This window comes from Bos indicus, chromosome 14 (genome assembly GCF_029378745.1).
Source record: "Bos indicus isolate NIAB-ARS_2022 breed Sahiwal x Tharparkar chromosome 14, NIAB-ARS_B.indTharparkar_mat_pri_1.0, whole genome shotgun sequence".
Classification (NCBI taxonomy): Eukaryota; Metazoa; Chordata; class Mammalia; order Artiodactyla; family Bovidae; genus Bos; species Bos indicus.
The window spans coordinates 42,121,362-42,138,577 of record NC_091773.1 but is presented as its reverse complement, the minus strand read 5'-3'; the positions used below and the strand labels follow the sequence as shown (position 1 = coordinate 42,138,577).

Here is a 17,216-nt window from a genome sequence, read left to right as displayed (position 1 = left end):
AACCTGCGTCTCCAGCATTGGCAGGTTATTCTTTACTGCTGTGCCCCCAGCTTGGTGTCTCTTAAAGGACTGAATACCATCTGCAACAGAATCAACTGAGGTACTCGCTAAAATTCAGATCCATGGACCCTGTCATGATATCTGTTCAGAAGTTCTGTAGTGGGTAATGGGTATTTAGAAGACTTTAGCTAATTCTCATGAATTAAATATTGATACTGAAACTATGTCTAGTCACTCAAAGTTCACGGTTTAAAACACATCAGAGATCAGATCAGTCGCTCAGTCATGTCCGACTCTTTGCGACCACATGAATTGCAGCACGCCAGGCCTCCCTGTCCATCACCAACTCCCAGAGTTCACTCAAACTCACGTCCATCGAGACAGTGATGCCATCCAGCCATCTCATCCTCTGTTGTCCCCTTCTTCTCCTGCCCCCAATCCCTCCCAGCATCAGAGTCTTTTCCAATGAGTCAACTCTTCGCATGAGGTGGCCAAAGTACTGGAGTTTCAGCTTTAACATCATTCCTTCCAAAGAAATCCCAGGGCTGATCTCCTTCAGAATGGACTGGTTGGATCTCCTTGCAGTCCAAGGGACTCTCGAGAGTCTTCTCCAACACCACAGTTCAAAAGCATCAATTCTTCAGCGCTCAGCCTTCTTCACAGTCCAACTCTCACATCCATACATGACCACAGGAAAAACCATAGCCTTGACTAGATGGACCTTTGCTGGCAAAGTAATGTCTCTGCTTTTGAACATGCTATCTAAGTTGGTCATAAATTTCCTTCCAAGGAGTAAGCGTCTTTTAATTTCATGGCTGCAGTCACCATCTGCAGTGATTTTGGAGCCCAGAAAAATAAAGTCTGACACTGTTTCCCCATCTATTTCCCACGAAGTGATGGGACTGGATGCCATGATCTTCGTTTTCTGAATGTTGAGCTTTAAGCCAACTTTTCACTCTCCACTTTCACTTTCATCAAGAGGCTTTTGAGTTCCTCTTCACTTTCTGCCATAAGGGTGGTGTCATCTGCATATCTGAGGTTATTGATATTTCTCCTGGCAATCTTGATTCCAGCTTGTGTTTCTTCCAGTCCAGCGTTTCTCATGATGTACTCTGCATATAAGTTAAATAAGCAAGGTGACAATATACAGCCTTGACGTACTTCTTTTCCTATTTGGAACCAGTCTGTTGTTCCATGTCCAGTTCTAACTGTTGCTTCCTGACCTGCATACAGATTTCTCAAGAGGCAGGTCAGGTGGTCTGGTATTCCCATCTCTTGAAGAATCTTCCACAGTTTATTGTGATCCACACAGTCAAAGGCTTTGGCATAGTCAATAAAGCAGAAATAGATGTTTTTCTGGAACTCTCTTGCTTTTTCCATGATCCAGCAGATGTTGGAAATTTGATCTCTGGTTCCTCTGCCTTTTCTAAAACCAGCTTGAACATCAGGAAGTTCATGGTTCACATATTGCTGAAGCCTGGCTTGGAGAATTTTGAGCATTACTTTACTAGTGTGTGAGATGAGTGCAATTGTGCTGTAGTTTGAGCATTCTTTGGCATTGCCTTTCTTTGGGATTGGAATGAAAACAGAACTTTTCCAGTCCTGCAGCCACTGCTGAGTTTTCCAGATTTGCTGGCATATTGAGTGCAGCACTTTCACAGCATCATCTTTCAGGATTTGAAATAGCTCAACTGGAATTCCATCACCTCCACTAGCTTTGTTCATAGTGATGCTTTCTAAGGCCCACTTGACTTCACATTCCAGGATGTCTGGCTCTAGGTCAGTGATCACACCATCGTGATTATTTGGGTCGTGAAGATCTTTTTTGTACAGTTCTTCTATGTATTTCTTGCCACCTCTTCTTAATATCTTCTGCTTCTGTTAGGTCCATACCATTTCTGTCCTTTATTGAGCCCATCTTTGCATGAAATGTTCCTTTGGTATCTCTGATTTTCTTGAAGAGATCCCTAGTCTTTCCCATTCTGTTGTTTTCCTCTATTTCTTTGCACTGATCGCTGAAGAAGGCTTTCTTATCTCTTCTTGCTATTCTTTGGAACTCTGCATTCAGATGTTTATATCTTTCCCTTTCTCCTTTGCTTTTCACTTCTCTTCTTTTCACAGCTATTTGTAAGGCCTCCCCAGACAGCCATTTTGCTTTTTTGCATTTCTTTTCCATGGGGATGGTCTTGATCCCTGTCTCCTGTACAATGTCACGAACCTCATTCCATAGTTCATCAGGCACTCTATCAGATCTAGGCCCTTAAATCTATTTCTCACTTCCACTGTATAATCATAAGGGATTTGATTTAGGTCATCCCTGAATGGTCTAGTGGTTTTCCCTACTTTCTTCAATTTAAGTCTGAATTTGGCAATAAGGAGTTCATGGTCTGAGCCACGGTCAGCTCCTGGTCTTGTTTTTGCTGACTGTATAGAGCTTCTTCATCTTTGGCTGCAAAGAATATAATCAATCTGATTTCGGTGTCGACCATCTGGTGAGGTCCATATATAGAGTCTTCTCTTGTGTTGTTGGAAGAGGGTGTTTGTTATGACTAGTGCATTTTCTTGGCAAAAACTCTATTAGTCTTTGCCCTGCTTCATTCCGTATTCCAAGGCCAAATTTGCCTGTTACTCCAGGTGTTTCCATCCTTAAACTCTCATTTTCCCACAATTCCTACATCCAGTCTATTAGAAATACTTGTCAGCTCTAACTTGAAAATACCTTCTGAATCTTATCTACCTCTCACCTTACTGTTGCCATCTTCACTTTACTCGAAACCATCACTACTAGCCTCATCTAATCCAATAGGCAGCCTCTTCAACAATCTCCCTGCTTCCTGCTTCCCCCAATCCTTATAGTCTTTAACCAGTACAATAGCCAGAATAATCTTAAAAAAGCATAAATCATATCACATTATTTCTCAAAACCGGTTACCATCACTCTTAGAATAGAAACTTTACTATTTTTACCTATTTATATGCTTTATTCAGTATTTCTCCTGCCCTCCCCAGCAAACTCATCTACTGCTACCATTGTCTCACATAACCACACCCAGAATTTCTTTCTGCAATGGCCTTCCCAGTATCAGGGCTTTTGCACTTGCTATTCCCTAAAACCTGGAAGATTTTGCAAATCGGTAAGAATCCTTCCAACAGAGATCTTAGGTGGCGTTTACATGTCATTTTGTAGAGTTGTTTGGTAGAAGATACTTTGCTTTGGAGACTGTTCACACATGTAGCAGTTTACAGGTTGGTTAAATAGCAAATGAGACTTATGTGCAGTTCTTTTTTGTTTTAGCTTTATCAATTCACATTTGGCCTGATACTGGGAAGGCCATTGCAGAAAGAAATTCTGGGTGTGGTTATGTGAGACAATGGTAGCAGTAGATGAGTTTGCTGGGGAGGGCAGGAGAAATACTGAATAAAGCATATAAATAGGTAAAAATAGTAAAGTTTCTATTCTAAGAGTGATGGTAACCGGTTTTGAGAAATAATGTGATATGATTTATGCTTTTTTAAGATTATTCTGGCTATTGTACTGGTTAAAGACTATAAGGATTGGGGGAAGCGGGAAGCAGGGAGATTGTTGAAGAGGCTGCCTATTGGATTAGATGAGGCTAGTAGTGATGGCTTCGAGTAAAGTGAAGATGGCAACAGTAAGGTGAGAGGTAGATAGATTCAGAATGTATTTTCAAGTTAGAGCTGACAAGTATTTCTAATAGACTGGATGTAGGAATTGCGGGGAAATGAGAGTTTAAGGATGGATTTAATATTTTTGGCCTGAACAACTGGATGAGTTATGAGGAGAAACTAGAGTGCAATGGGTGGATCAAACCAAAATATTTTGCTTTATTTGCTAAATTTGAAATGTCTACTGTGCATAGATTGTAGATACTTAGTGGGAAACTGGAATTAGGAGTCTGGAGGCATGGTGAATGGTTAGGCCTAGAAGTATGAATTTGGGATTCACAGACATCTTCTCATTAATGTAATGGAACTAGAGTAAAACTTACAAATAGTGACAGTAGGTGGAGAGTGATAAGGGCTGGGAATGATCATTAGGGCATTCTAACAGACATTGAGGGGTAGGATGTTCAGTCACTAAGTCATGTCCAACTCTTTATGACTCCATGAACTGCAGCTTGCCAGGCTTCCCAGTCCTCCACTATCTCCTCGAATATGCTCAAACTCACATCTGTTGAGTTGGTGATTATCTAACAATCTCATCCTCTGTCACCCCTTTCTCCTTTTGCCCTCAATCTTTCCCAGCATCAGGGTTTTTTTCCAATGAGTCAGCTCTTTGCATCAGGTGGTCAAAGTATTGGAGCTTCAACTTTAGCATCAGTCCTTCCAGTGAATATTCAGGGTTGATTTTCTTTACGATTGACTGGTTTGACTTCTTTTAGGACTGGCTGGTTTGGTCTCCTTGCTGTCCAAGGGATCTTTAAGCCTTTTCAGCACCACAGTGCAAAAGCATCAATTATTTGGGCTCAGCCTTACTTATGGACCAACTCTCACATCCGCACACGACTACCAGAAAAACCTTAGCTTCGACTATACCAACCTTTGTTGGCAAAGTGATGTATGACTCTGCTTTTGAAGATGCTGTCTAGGTTTATCATAGCTTTTCTTCCAAGGAGCAAGTGTCTTTGAATTTTGTGAGGGGTAGGAGGCATTACAAAGGAGACTGCGAATGGCAAATGAGGAGGGGAGAAATCTAGGAAAGAATGATGTCCTGATAGCCAATGAAACAAAACATTAATGCTGGGAATTCTGAGGCTCATTTTCCAATGTTTCCTGAACTGATGATAGTTTGAAACATATTTTTAAAAAAGAATTAGCAAACAAAAAAAAAGGAATAATCAATCATGTGATTGATTGCAGTAGCATGGAGGATAGAAAAAGTTGTGAAAGGGGAATCAAGAATTTAGGTTATAACAATTTTAAACAAAAGTATTCATTAAAAAAATGTACAGAATATTTAGACATTATATTTTGTCTTTGTGTTAACTGCAGCTACAGCATGCTGTAAGTGAAAGATGAAGGAGTACAGGTTAATGTCAAATAAGGGAAAAAGGTAAAATACTTGAATTCTTTATAGATTCTTTAAATAGATTTAAAACCTTTATTGGCTTTGAATCTTATCATATTTCAAACATGATTTTCTAAATAATCATAACAATTTTAGAATCAGAATAAATCCTATGTACCTTATATAAACCGTACTTGAATACATACAGAGTTCATTTTTATGGGTGAAATTATGACTTGAGTCTTTTGATTACCAAGGATTATTTCTTACTGCAACACATTATTTAAATGTCTAGATGATTGAAAATAAAAGAGCTTACCAGTGATCTCATTTTTTTTTTTTTACAAACTATTTATAGTAAGTATTTAAAGTTCGGGGAAAATTAGGACTGTAGCCTGCCAGGCTCCTCTGTCCATGGAATTCTCCAGGCCAGAATACTGGAGTGGGTAGCTCTTCCCTTCTCCAGGGGATCTTCCCAACCCAGGGATCCAACCCAGGCCTCTCGCATTGCAGGTGGATTCTTTACCATCTGAGCCACAGGGAAGCCTAAGAATATTGGAATCGGTAGCCTATCCCTTCTCTAGAGGATCTTCTCAACCCAGGAATCGAACGGGGTTTTCCTGCATTGCAGGCAGATTCTTTACCAGCTGAGCTACCAGGGAAGCCCAAATAATCATAACAATTTTAGAATGAGAATAAATCTTATATACCTTATATAAACCTTACTCGAATGCATATAAAGTTCATTTTTATGGGTAAAACTATGACTTGTGTCTTTTTATTACTAAGTATTACTTCTTATTGCAACACACTGTTTAAATGTATGGATGATTGAAAAAAAGCTTACCAATGATCTCTTAAATTTTTTTACAAGCTACTGCTATTAAGTATTTAACATTAGGGGATATAAGCTTGTGAGGATTAAAATACAGGAAGAGCTTACAAGAGGGCAAAAAGATAGGAAATGCATTTCCACATGGTTATACAAATATGAGATTTCAGGGAAAAATGATCAAAATTGCATTTATAAGGTCATGAATCAAATGAACACTTGATTTAAGAAGTAGTTTAGAAACATAAATATGGTTCAAGAAATTCATGGGTGGTGAAAGCTGTATGTTGGATTATTTCAAAAAGTTAGAGATGACTGTTAAGTAACTTCTCTTTTTAATAACAGAATAATAGGCATGTGAAAAGATCTCATTATGCACTGACAAAGATAAAATCCCAGGACTGCATGGCTCCACAGTCTAATAGTCTAGAGCCAAATGTCCAGTATAGCGTCCCTTATTAACAAGTGGCTAGTAAATACCTGAAATGTGGGCAAGTGTGACTCAAGAACTGAATTTTTAATTTTATTGAATTTTATTTAATTTGTGTTAAAAATTTTTTTTAAACATATGTGACTAATGGTTATAGATTTGATAGCACTAAGAACCTGCAGTGCAGGAGACATGGGTTCAATCCCTGGGTTGGGAAGATCCTCTGGAGCAGGGCCTGGCAACCCACTCTAGTATTCTTGCCTAGAGAATCCCATGGACAGAGGAGGGTGGGCTACAGTCCATGGGATCGCAAAGACTCAGACATGACTGAGTGACTAAGCACAAGCACAGCATAAGAACATTTCCATTATCACAGATAATGGAATGACCAGAGCTGACCTATAATATTTTTATTCAATTTTACATTTATTCCTTTTTGCTAAGAGACTTCTCTCTCATACTAAGAGCGGTATTAGCGAGATGGATAGATGTAAGCTCAAGAAACAAAAACCTATTGGATTCTCTAATCCAGCAAAAAGGAAGAGCTTAAAAATTATTTAAAATAGAAAAAAAAAGTTGCCTAGGAATAAATCCAAATAAAGATGTGCAAGACATTGAAACATAAATAAATGGAGAAATACATTTTATTTATGAATAAAGAGACCATCATAATGATGTAAAATTTCCCCAACTTCATTTAAACATTCAATATATTTACAATAAAAATATTTAACAGAGGTTTTGCATACCAGCTAATTCTGAAATTCATATGAATGGTCAAATGTCCAAGAATAGCTCAGACACACCTAAAAAAAATCATTCCAAAGTGATCCTGGAAAACTTAATTATTCATAAGAAAACAAAGAAATTGGGAAGTATATATACAAGTCAATTCTAAATACATTAATGGCTTGAATATAGAACACAGATATACCAGAACTTTCAGAAGAAAATCTACTATAAAAGTAAGACAAAAAAGGCCACTAGGCTAAAAGATAAATTTGATTTCATTAAAATTGAGAGCTGCTATTTATCACCAGATAACATTAAAAAAGTAAGAAGGCAAGACATAACTTATTTGTGTCAGATATAGCCGACAAAGGATTATTTGCTTGTATTTAAAGAACAACACCAGGGCTTCCCTGGTGGCTCAGCTGGTAAGGAATCTGCCCACAATGCGGGAGACCTGGGTTCAATCCTTGGGTTGAGAAGATCCCCTGGAGGAGGGCATGGCAACCTACTCCAGGATTCTTGCCTGGAGAATCCCCATGGACAGAGAAGCCTGGCAGGCTACAGTCCATAGGGTCTCGGAGTCGGACACAACTGAGTGACTAAGCACAAAGAACAATAAGAAATAAGTAAGAAAAAGATAAACAACAGAATAATGGAGAAAAGATATTTTCTGGAATTTCACAGAATAGGAAACACAGGCAACTATTTAAACAAATGAAGGATTCTCAACCTAATTATGACCAGTGTCATAAGAAGAGGAAGAGAGACCAAAGATGCACACACACAGGGAAAAGGACATGTGAAGACACAGCCAGAAGGCAGGGGCCATCTGCAACTCAAGGAGAGAGACCTCAGAAGGACCCCAAACTGCCACCACCTTGATCCTGAATTCCAGCCTCCAGAACCGGGAGAAGATAAAACTCTTTTTTTTAAGCCATTAAGTCTGTGGTATATTTTTTTTAGGGGAAACCGAGCAAAGTAATACAAAAACCAGAAGAGAATTTATACTGACTAGATTGTCCATTCTTACTGGTGAGGCTATAGAACAGAAAGACTAAAAACAGACTCTATAGCTTTGGAAAACACTTGGCATAATATTTTAAAGTTGAATATTTGAATTTTCAGCAATTCTATTCTTAGTGGTGTGCTCTTTTACTTATATTAAATAAACTCTTGCACATGTGTACTAGGAAACATTAAAATAAATGTTCATGGAAGTACTGTTCATAATAGGTCCCAATATCACTAATAGACTAATAAATACATTTTATTATATTTATACAATATGGAATTTTATCCTCTGGCCATGTGATTCTCCAGGCAAGAATACTGGAGTGGGTTGCCATTCCCTTCTCCAGTAAAATGAATGAACATGAGTTAAAACAAAATGTATGAACCTTAGAAACATGATGTTGAGTAAAAAAGCAAGCACAGAAGACTAAAGTATGATATCAATTTTTATAAATCTCAATAACAAGCAAAATCATAAAGATTAAATGAATCAAAAACATAAAGATTAAATGAATGCTGAATAGAAAGCCAAGATGAGAGTGGTTTCTTTGATGAAAGGAAGGTGAAACCGGGGTGGAGAACAGAGAGAAGGTTCAACAATTTTGATTCTAGTTCTTAATTTTGGTGGTGTGTTTGAAGGAGTTTATTTTATAGTTTCTCATAATTTACGTCCAATTTAATACATTCTTTGGTACATTACCTAATAATACTTTAAAATCAAAATCCATTAGATACCAAAGATAAGTCCCAGACATTAATTATAGAAGAGAGTCCACTTTGAAACAACATACATATTTACTCACAAATCTTCTGCAACTGAAGCCTTTTAGCTATGAAATTCTTCCCCTTTACTACAAGGACTTTATGTTCCATAACAAAGCCACCTACTTTGGGATAATTTGCCTTCTTTATTTAAGTGATATTAGTCTTCTGGCTATCTAGAAATTTTAAAAACAACTGATAACTACATCTCTTGCCCATAAGATATTACAGGAAAAGGATGGAGCAGAGAGGCAATCTCATACATTATCGATAACACAGACAAAGACAATATTGGTACAAAGTTATTTTTCCATATAGCAACTCTGAATGTTATTAATATATATCTATATAAATATCAAACATAAATCAAAGAAAATCATCAAATATTAGTACATCTGCTATTTTGCAATGAGTTCCAGGGTCCTATTTTAGATTATTACTTCATATCTGAGAGAGTTTGTATATGTGTGTATGTATATCTGTATATCTGTGTGTTTGGTTTTGTGGAAATGGCATTGTGCTAAATTTTACATTTCTTTCTTGAATTACATCGCTTTTTGTTATCCCTTGGGAAAAAAGAAGCTAGCAACAGCAGTTTACTACCTACCTGTGGAGACGTATAAATAGCAATTTTAGCTGCTAGTGATTCTGAAATTGCCCTTAACTTTGTAAAAATGCTCCAAGAATCATGTTTTGCACATCCAGGGATGTGCTATCCATATTCAAGTCATTTATGTGGACAAAGATGTCACCTGTCATATCAGTAACAAAGGATGTTATAGTCATCAAGCTGCCAGCCACTACAGCCACCCTCAAAGCTGTACCCTGGGGGCACTCAAGATGGAGAAAACAGAATACTGGCCCTAGATATTTCAAGTCCATATCAATGGAATGATTCCAATGAGCCCAGATTCTTGCATCTTACCAGATATTGAGAGGTGCTAAATTCATTAACTTGAGATGTCTAGTTTCTTTAATTAACAGTGATCTTTTGATGTTCCGACTACCTGTTTTTCTTGCAAAATGTCCTGAATATCCTGGCTCCTCCCTTACCTCTTCAGAACAGTCCCTCAGAGCTATCTGAGAAGCTGTGTCCTGACTTAAGTCTTCAGTATGTCTGCTGAATAAAACAGAATTCTCAACTTTTAGGTTGTGCATTTTTTTCCAGTCAACATTTAATTGTATGGCTCATGTAGCTAAATGCCTAAATGTAATAGGATGAACTGTAAATTATTAAAACCTGATAGATTCTGTTAACTCTATCAGTAGCTGAGATCCAGGCTTTCATCTCTGGATACTTCTATCATAGACCGTGACAAATATGAGGTCTGTATTGGTCTTAAAATTATTCTTAGAATTGTGAGGTTTCATTCTTTCAATCAATTGTTCTATGTGTCAGTAAGAGTGCTAGGTCCTGAAATACAAAAGTCAACACACAAGAAAATACAAGGATAAAACAGTTTCTACTATATTAACTTTTTTTCATTCATTAATTCATCCTTAAGTCATTCAACATGGTTTTCTTATTGAATATTGATAAGGAGTCAAATATACTCAGCTAAACACTGAGTCTTTAACTGTAGATGAGACAGATAGGCCCTGATTTTTATGTCACTACTATCTTTTGTCCTGCCATATAATGGGACATCTTCATTATTCCTTTTACTGTAAGATTTTATCACAAACTCTGAAAAATGGAAAATGTCTTGCACATCAGTAAACAAAAGATGTGACAGTCATCAGTGATTGCAGGCATCACTGATGGTAAACTGGTGAGCCCTGAGGGAACTCAGGAAAGAAAGACTATCTACCATCTAGCAGAGATCAGACTGCAGCCACTCTCTATGGTCATCCCTGAGGCAGCTCAAGGTATGAAAACACAGGATACTGGTTCCATATAGCTGAGGTGCATATCAAAGCAATGATTTCACTGAGCCCAGACTCTTGCATCCTCCCATACATAGAAAAGTGCTAAACTACTTAACTTGAAAGATCTGATTTTTCTTTAACTAACAATGATCTTCTGATGTTTGGTCGGTCTACCTGCCCTTTGTTGCAAAACTTCTATAAAACCTGGCTCCCTGTCTCACCTCCTAGGAGCAGTTCTCTCAGGGTTACTTGGGATGCTGCCTCCTGATCTTGAAGTCTTAAAAATTCCCACCAAATAAAACATAACTCTCAACCTTTAGGTTGTGAATATGTTTTAAGTTGACATTGCTAATGAAAACACAATTGTCAGAGGAGTTCTGGTGTGCCCAGGGAACAATGAACTCCTCTTTCCCATGTCCCCTTCTTCTCCTTGTAAATCCTTATGTGAACTCACTTTGTGCCAAGACCAAGATGTGTCCCAATAAGAATCAAGCTAATTTCCTTAGAATGACTGGAACTATACCTCATTCAGGAGACTTGATGCTTAATTGTGATAAGCAACTAGATCATGGAAAAAAAACCCATAAAAACGATTTGTCTTGGGAGAAAATACTAAAAAGGGTTAACTGCTGTTCCACGTACCTAAGCTCATGGGACTAAATCACAGGCACCATGATCACCAAGGGTACATGGCAACAATGAGCTAAAAATGGAAAAAAGCATCATACTGTTATTGTACTCATTTTCCCCCAAGGTACTCTCTGATAAACACTACAACCTCCAAGGGAACTGGGGATAGTTTCCTTGTAGGGTAGGTTATAAATCCATCTTTTCCAAGCAGTTGTATCATATCCAGCTAACAACACACTTTATTTAAGGTGATTGTATGAGATTAAGTGTTCCTACCTGATTGGAAACCTTCTTGTCCTCAATTCATTGGCTGTCCTTGATTATTTTTTCTTGAATCAGACCTCCAAACTTCTATCAGAAACTGTTCCTTTGGAGATACCAGGCCTTTCCAGAAACTCAGAAAACTGAAATGGATACAAAAAGAGAAATTATTTGTACATATAGACCTCATTTTTTAGTTTTAAGTAAACATCCAAGCATACATCTTCTAAACTGTATAATAGCTTTCGGAAACTTCATGCTTCCTAAGTTTGCATGGGCTTCCCAGGTAGCACTAGTGGTAAAGAACCTGCCAGTGCAGGAGATGAAGAAGTTTACACACTCATAAACTTAACATGGTAAGAGTACAGTCTTCAACCCAAGCAAAGACTTCCAAAAGAGTCCCTGTTATCCTTTGTTCATTAAGGCACAAAGTGAGGGCAAAAAGGCAGGTTTCTAAGCTGTTTTCTTCAGAATTTTCTTTCTTCAGTTTTCATCAAGATCTTAAGGAAATTATTAATTTTACTAAACTTAATTATTCATGAAACCTGCAGAAGAGTATTTCATGGAGACCTGTAATTTACAGTATCCATTGCATACACGCACCATGAGCTTGTCTTCTCTAGCACTGGCATACACAAAAGTGTGTGTGTGTGTGTGTGTGTATGTGCACATGTATGTCTCTTTGTGATGAAGTCGTGGGAAAAGGATGAATCTGTTGGCTGCTATACTAGAGTTAAGAAAAAGGCTACAAGTGAAGCAATAAAGTGAGATTGTGTTTCCACAATAATAATAGCAGTTTCCTTAGTAACCAAGGGGGCAGTCTCCTCAAATTATAGTCACACCTGTTAGACCATCTGCGTGTAAATTTCATACTATCATCAATGGAAAACAAATGGCACTCTCTCTCCTTTCCCTTATCCATTGGCCATTCTCATATAAGCTATTTTTCTCTTCAAGGTCATGCTCTTTCCAATCTGTTTAAAAGTATTAGGATGCAGGCAGGGTGACACAAAATGAGCCATGCCTTCATACTTGTGGCAGTGATGGCTCTTAAGGAGCACTGGATTGGTAGGATGCTATAATTTGAATTCCCCTAGAAGCAGAACCTGAGGCAAGAATTTGAATGCAAACTATTCATCTGGGAGGTTCTTCCAGAAAACTCAGGAGTGGAGTGGGATTTGAGAGCAGAGACATGGAAATAAATCAATAGAGGTACATTACTGAACAGATTTCTCCTGCAGGAAACTGCTGTCAGTCCTCCAGGGGAGTTCTCTAAAACTCTATAGAACATGTCTCAGAGTTATTCCAAGACTGAGTGAGAAACTTGAAGTACTTATCTTCCAGTCCCCCTCTGTCTTTGGTTGAGAGCTACACCCAGATATATTAACTCCTGTACACTTCTGACCTGTCCTAGAGTGGCTAATTGCAGATGTTAGATGATTCTATCAGTATATACTGGAATGATGAGGCTGGGGAGTTATGAGTCAAGCACTGATACCATCTGATACAGTGGGGGCAGGACGTATTAGTAACTGGCTTGCAAGTCTAAATGGATAACCTTAAATTCCTGGGTTAATTGTTTTACCTGGAGGTATTTAAAGATAATGTGTCAGTAAAAATTTCCTCTATCAAATGAAGTTTAGGATCCTAAGTCCTTATTTTTTTGAAAAACTATGTCTTTGAACAGATTTTTAAAAGGTAAAATGATTAAGATTTCAAGCTGACGATTCATGCATTCATTCATTCATTCACTCATTCAACAAACACTTATTGAACAGCTAGAGTATATCATGGGTTAAGCTAACACTAGTGTTATTGTTACTAAAATCATTATCTTGCCATCTAGAATTAAATGTAATGTGACATCCAAATAAAATTCATAATTACAGTAAAAATTATTACAGAATGCTATAGGAAGACACAGTAAGATCTTAACTCTTGCTGTGGACAGTATATGGGAGATATCAGCAGGGCTTCTTGTAGAAGTCAGTGGAAATGGATATGTAACAGGAAGGAGGGGTGCATTTTTAAGGAAAAGAGAAGATAAATTCACGGTTGCAAGAAAATGAATGGTTACGAATCAGAGCAGAAAGGAGATCCATTTAGAATCAATTTAAGAAATGCTCATTGGAGTATAAGAAACGAAGACAATGGAGAGGGTGTCAGAAGCAAGTCATGACTGGTCCATGTATGTATAGTAAGTGCTACGGTTGAATCTCTGTGTGCCCCTCCAAATTCATATGTTGAAATCTTAATTTCCCATTGTAGGTGTGGTCTTTGAGAAAGATTAGATCATGAGGGCACAGCCCTCAGGAGTGGTATTAGTGCTCCTGCAAACAAAAAGACCCCATAGAGCTCCCTAGCCTCTTCTGCCATGCGAAAGTAGAAGTCTGACTCAGAAGGCCCTCATCTGACATGCAATGCATGAGTGCGAAGTCATTTCAGTCGTGTCCAACTCTTTGTGACGCTATGGACTGCAGCCCACTAGGCTCCTCTGTCCATGGGATTCTCCAGGCAAGTATACTAGAGTGGGTTGCCATACCTTCCTCCAGGGGATCTTCCCGACCCAGAGATCTAAGCCACGTCTCCTACTGTTCCTGCATTGCAGGCAATTTTTTACCACTGAGCCACCAGGGAAGCCTCATCTGACCATACTGGCACCCTGTTCTTGCACTTCCAGTCTCCAAAACTGCTAGAAATAAATGTCTGTTGTTTATGAGCCACCCAACTCGTAGTGTATTCTTACAGCAGCCCAATGGACAAAAAGAGTTAGGATGTGAGATTTTTACTCCAAGGATATTGGAATCCATTGAAAGATTTTAATTGAAAACTTAGAAGAGAAGACAGAAAAGTTCCACAACAAAATCAGGTATTTTCATAAGATAAATTTGCTTAGTTTAGTTTTAGAAAGATCATTCTGGAACTACTGTGGCTGGATTGCTAGAGAAGGGTGATAATAATCCTGGCTATAGAAAGATGAGTACACTTAGACACTGTTGGTAGGAATGTAAATTGATACAACCACTATGGAGAACAGTATGGAGGTTCCTTAAAAAATTAAAAATAAAACTACCATATGATCCAGAAAACTGGGAATAAACCCTGAGAAAACCACAATTCTAAAAGACACATATACCACAGTGTTCATTACAGCACTATTTACAGTAACCAGGACATGGAAGCAAGCTAAATATCCATCAAAAGAGGAATGGATAAAGAAGATGTGTGTACAAACACACACATACACACAATGGAATATTGTGTGTGCATGCTAAGTTGCACACACACTATTTTCTAGTAGTCATGTAAGGATGTGAGAGTTGGACTATAAAGAAAGCTGAGTGTCAAAGAATTGATGGTTTTTAACTGGTGGTGGAGAAGACTCTTGAGATTCCCTTGAACTGCAAGGAGATCAAACCAGTCAATCTTAAAGGAAATCAGTCCTGAATATCCATCGGAAGGACTGATGCTGAAGCTGAAACTCCAATACTCTGGCCACCTGATGCGAAGAACTGACTCACTGGAAAAGGCTTGACTGCTGGGAAAGATTGAGGGCGGGTGGAGAAGGGGAAGACAGAGGATGAGATGGTTAGATGGCATCACCGACTTGAGGACATGAGTTTGAGCAATCTCCGGGAGTTGGTGATGGACAGGGAAGTCTGGCGTGCTTCACTCTATGGGGTCGCAAAGAGTCAGACACAGCTGAGCGACTGAACTGAACTGATGCTAAGTTGCTTCAATCATGTCCAGCTTCTTGCAACCTTATGGACGGTAGCTCTCCAGGCTCCTCTCTCCATGGGATTCTCTAGGCAAGAATACTAGAGTGGGTTGCCATGCTCTCCTCCAGGTGATCTTCCCAGCCCAGGGATCAAAATCCATGTCTCTTATGTCTCCTGCATTGGCAGGGAAGTTCTTTGCCACTAGCTCCACCTGGGAACCCCCAATGGACTATTACTCAGCCATAAAAAAGAATAAAATTGGGTCATTTGCAGAGATGTGCATGGACCTAGAGACTGTCATACAGAGTCAAGTAAGTCAGAAAAAGAAAAACAAATATCATATGTTAATGTATATATATGAAATCTAGAAAAATGGTATAGATGATCCATTTGCAAAGCAGAAATACAGACACAGACATAGAGAAAAATTTATGGATACCAAGAGGAAGAGGGAGGGTGATTGGGATTGATATACACTCTATGGATGCGTGTGTGCATGCTTTGTCACTCAGCTGTGTCTGACTAGGTCCTCTGTCCATGGGATTTTTTCCCAGCAATAATACTAGAGTGGGTTGCAAACCTGGTGGGGAATCAAAGTGCTACCTTTTCTGGAGGGCAGGAGTGGGGTGGCATGGAAGATGATAGCCTCACTTGGCCCAACCAAAATCACAGGAAGTAGGGAATGGGTGCAATATTTCCATTGGCATTTGGCTTGAATAGTGTGAAAAGTTGTCGGGAGCAGGAGCTCCCCCCGTGGCAAAGGTCATGAGGAAGGAGGCTTGGCATACGCAAAGGCGGGATCGAGCCTCAGGAGTCCCCCTGGAAATTCTCGAGCATCTACCCCCAAAACCAGAGTCTGCCTACTTTCTGCTTTGTGCTCTCACCTACACCTCTGACTTTACGGGGGGCTGTCCCCCACTACCTCTCTCTGAAGAAAGAGTTAACTTACAGCTCCAGTTAATAAAGTTCCTGTGTGTGATAGTGTTTCAACCTACAAAACTCCTTTGGAAGTCCTCTAGCCTGCCTGAATAGGTTTTTCCGGCCACATGTGGTTGCTCAGAGCCTCCCAACTGCGAGAGGCAGGAGATGTTCTAAACTGTCTAAATACAAATTCCTTTGAGCAGTTAAAAGATTGATTAGAAACTGTATTGGTGAAGGGTTTTTCACTTGTTGGGCCATTGTTTGCTGCTAAGTCTCCATATCCCTTACCTGCTGTGTCCCTGGCAGTGTATTGATTAATATAATTGGTGTAAGTAGTACCTTTAATGTTTGTAACCTTGGACCCTTGAGTTAATTCTTTTTCTTGTTACAGCCCACCACACCTTTGCTCTGTAGGAATGCAACTTTAATGCTTTTGGAGGGTGGCGCCTGACTAATCACCTTTAGAGAAAAATAAGTTTTCTGAAGAAAGGGTCTTAAAATGTTAACAGGCCTCCGGGCCAGAAGATAATGCAAATCACCTAAACTTTTGCATATGATAAATTTGCAGGAAGAAAGCCTGGCTTACTGCATGACTCTACCCCTTCCCCCATTATCCTCTATGCATAACTTAAGGTATAAAAACTACTTTGGAAAATAAAGTGCGGGCCTTGTTCACCGAAACTTGGTCTCCCCATGTCGTTCTCTCTCACCTTCTGGCTGAATTATTCAGCCTCTTTTCTCCACTGAATTTCCTCACTGAGCTATCCTTATTTAACCACTCTTTATATCCTTAATTAACGTTTAATTAAGCAATTGTTTCCTGATTGCCGATGCCGTCTCCCCTTCAAATTCCCTGGATCCACCAGGGCTGGACCCCGGCAAAAAGTCAAAGTGTTAGTTGCTCAGTCACGTCTGCTTTGTGACCCCATGGACTAGAGCCCGCCAGGCTCCTTTGTCTATGGGATTTCCCAGGTGAGGAATGGCTGGAGTGGGTTGCCATTTCCTTTTCCTGGGGATCTT

General features: G+C 39.0%; 1 protein-coding gene across 2 annotated transcripts in view; it reads right to left on the bottom strand.

Annotated features, from left to right (window-relative positions):
- The window catches only part of PKIA (cAMP-dependent protein kinase inhibitor alpha), a 98,146-nt gene that overhangs the window by 27,079 nt on the left and 53,851 nt on the right, over nucleotides 1–17,216 (bottom strand). For both annotated transcript variants that reach the window (XR_011570616.1, XM_019973779.2), the window contains one exon: nucleotides 11,572–11,699. The gene's annotated coding sequence lies outside the window, so the exon portion shown is untranslated. The remainder of the gene's footprint in view (nucleotides 1–11,571; nucleotides 11,700–17,216) is intronic.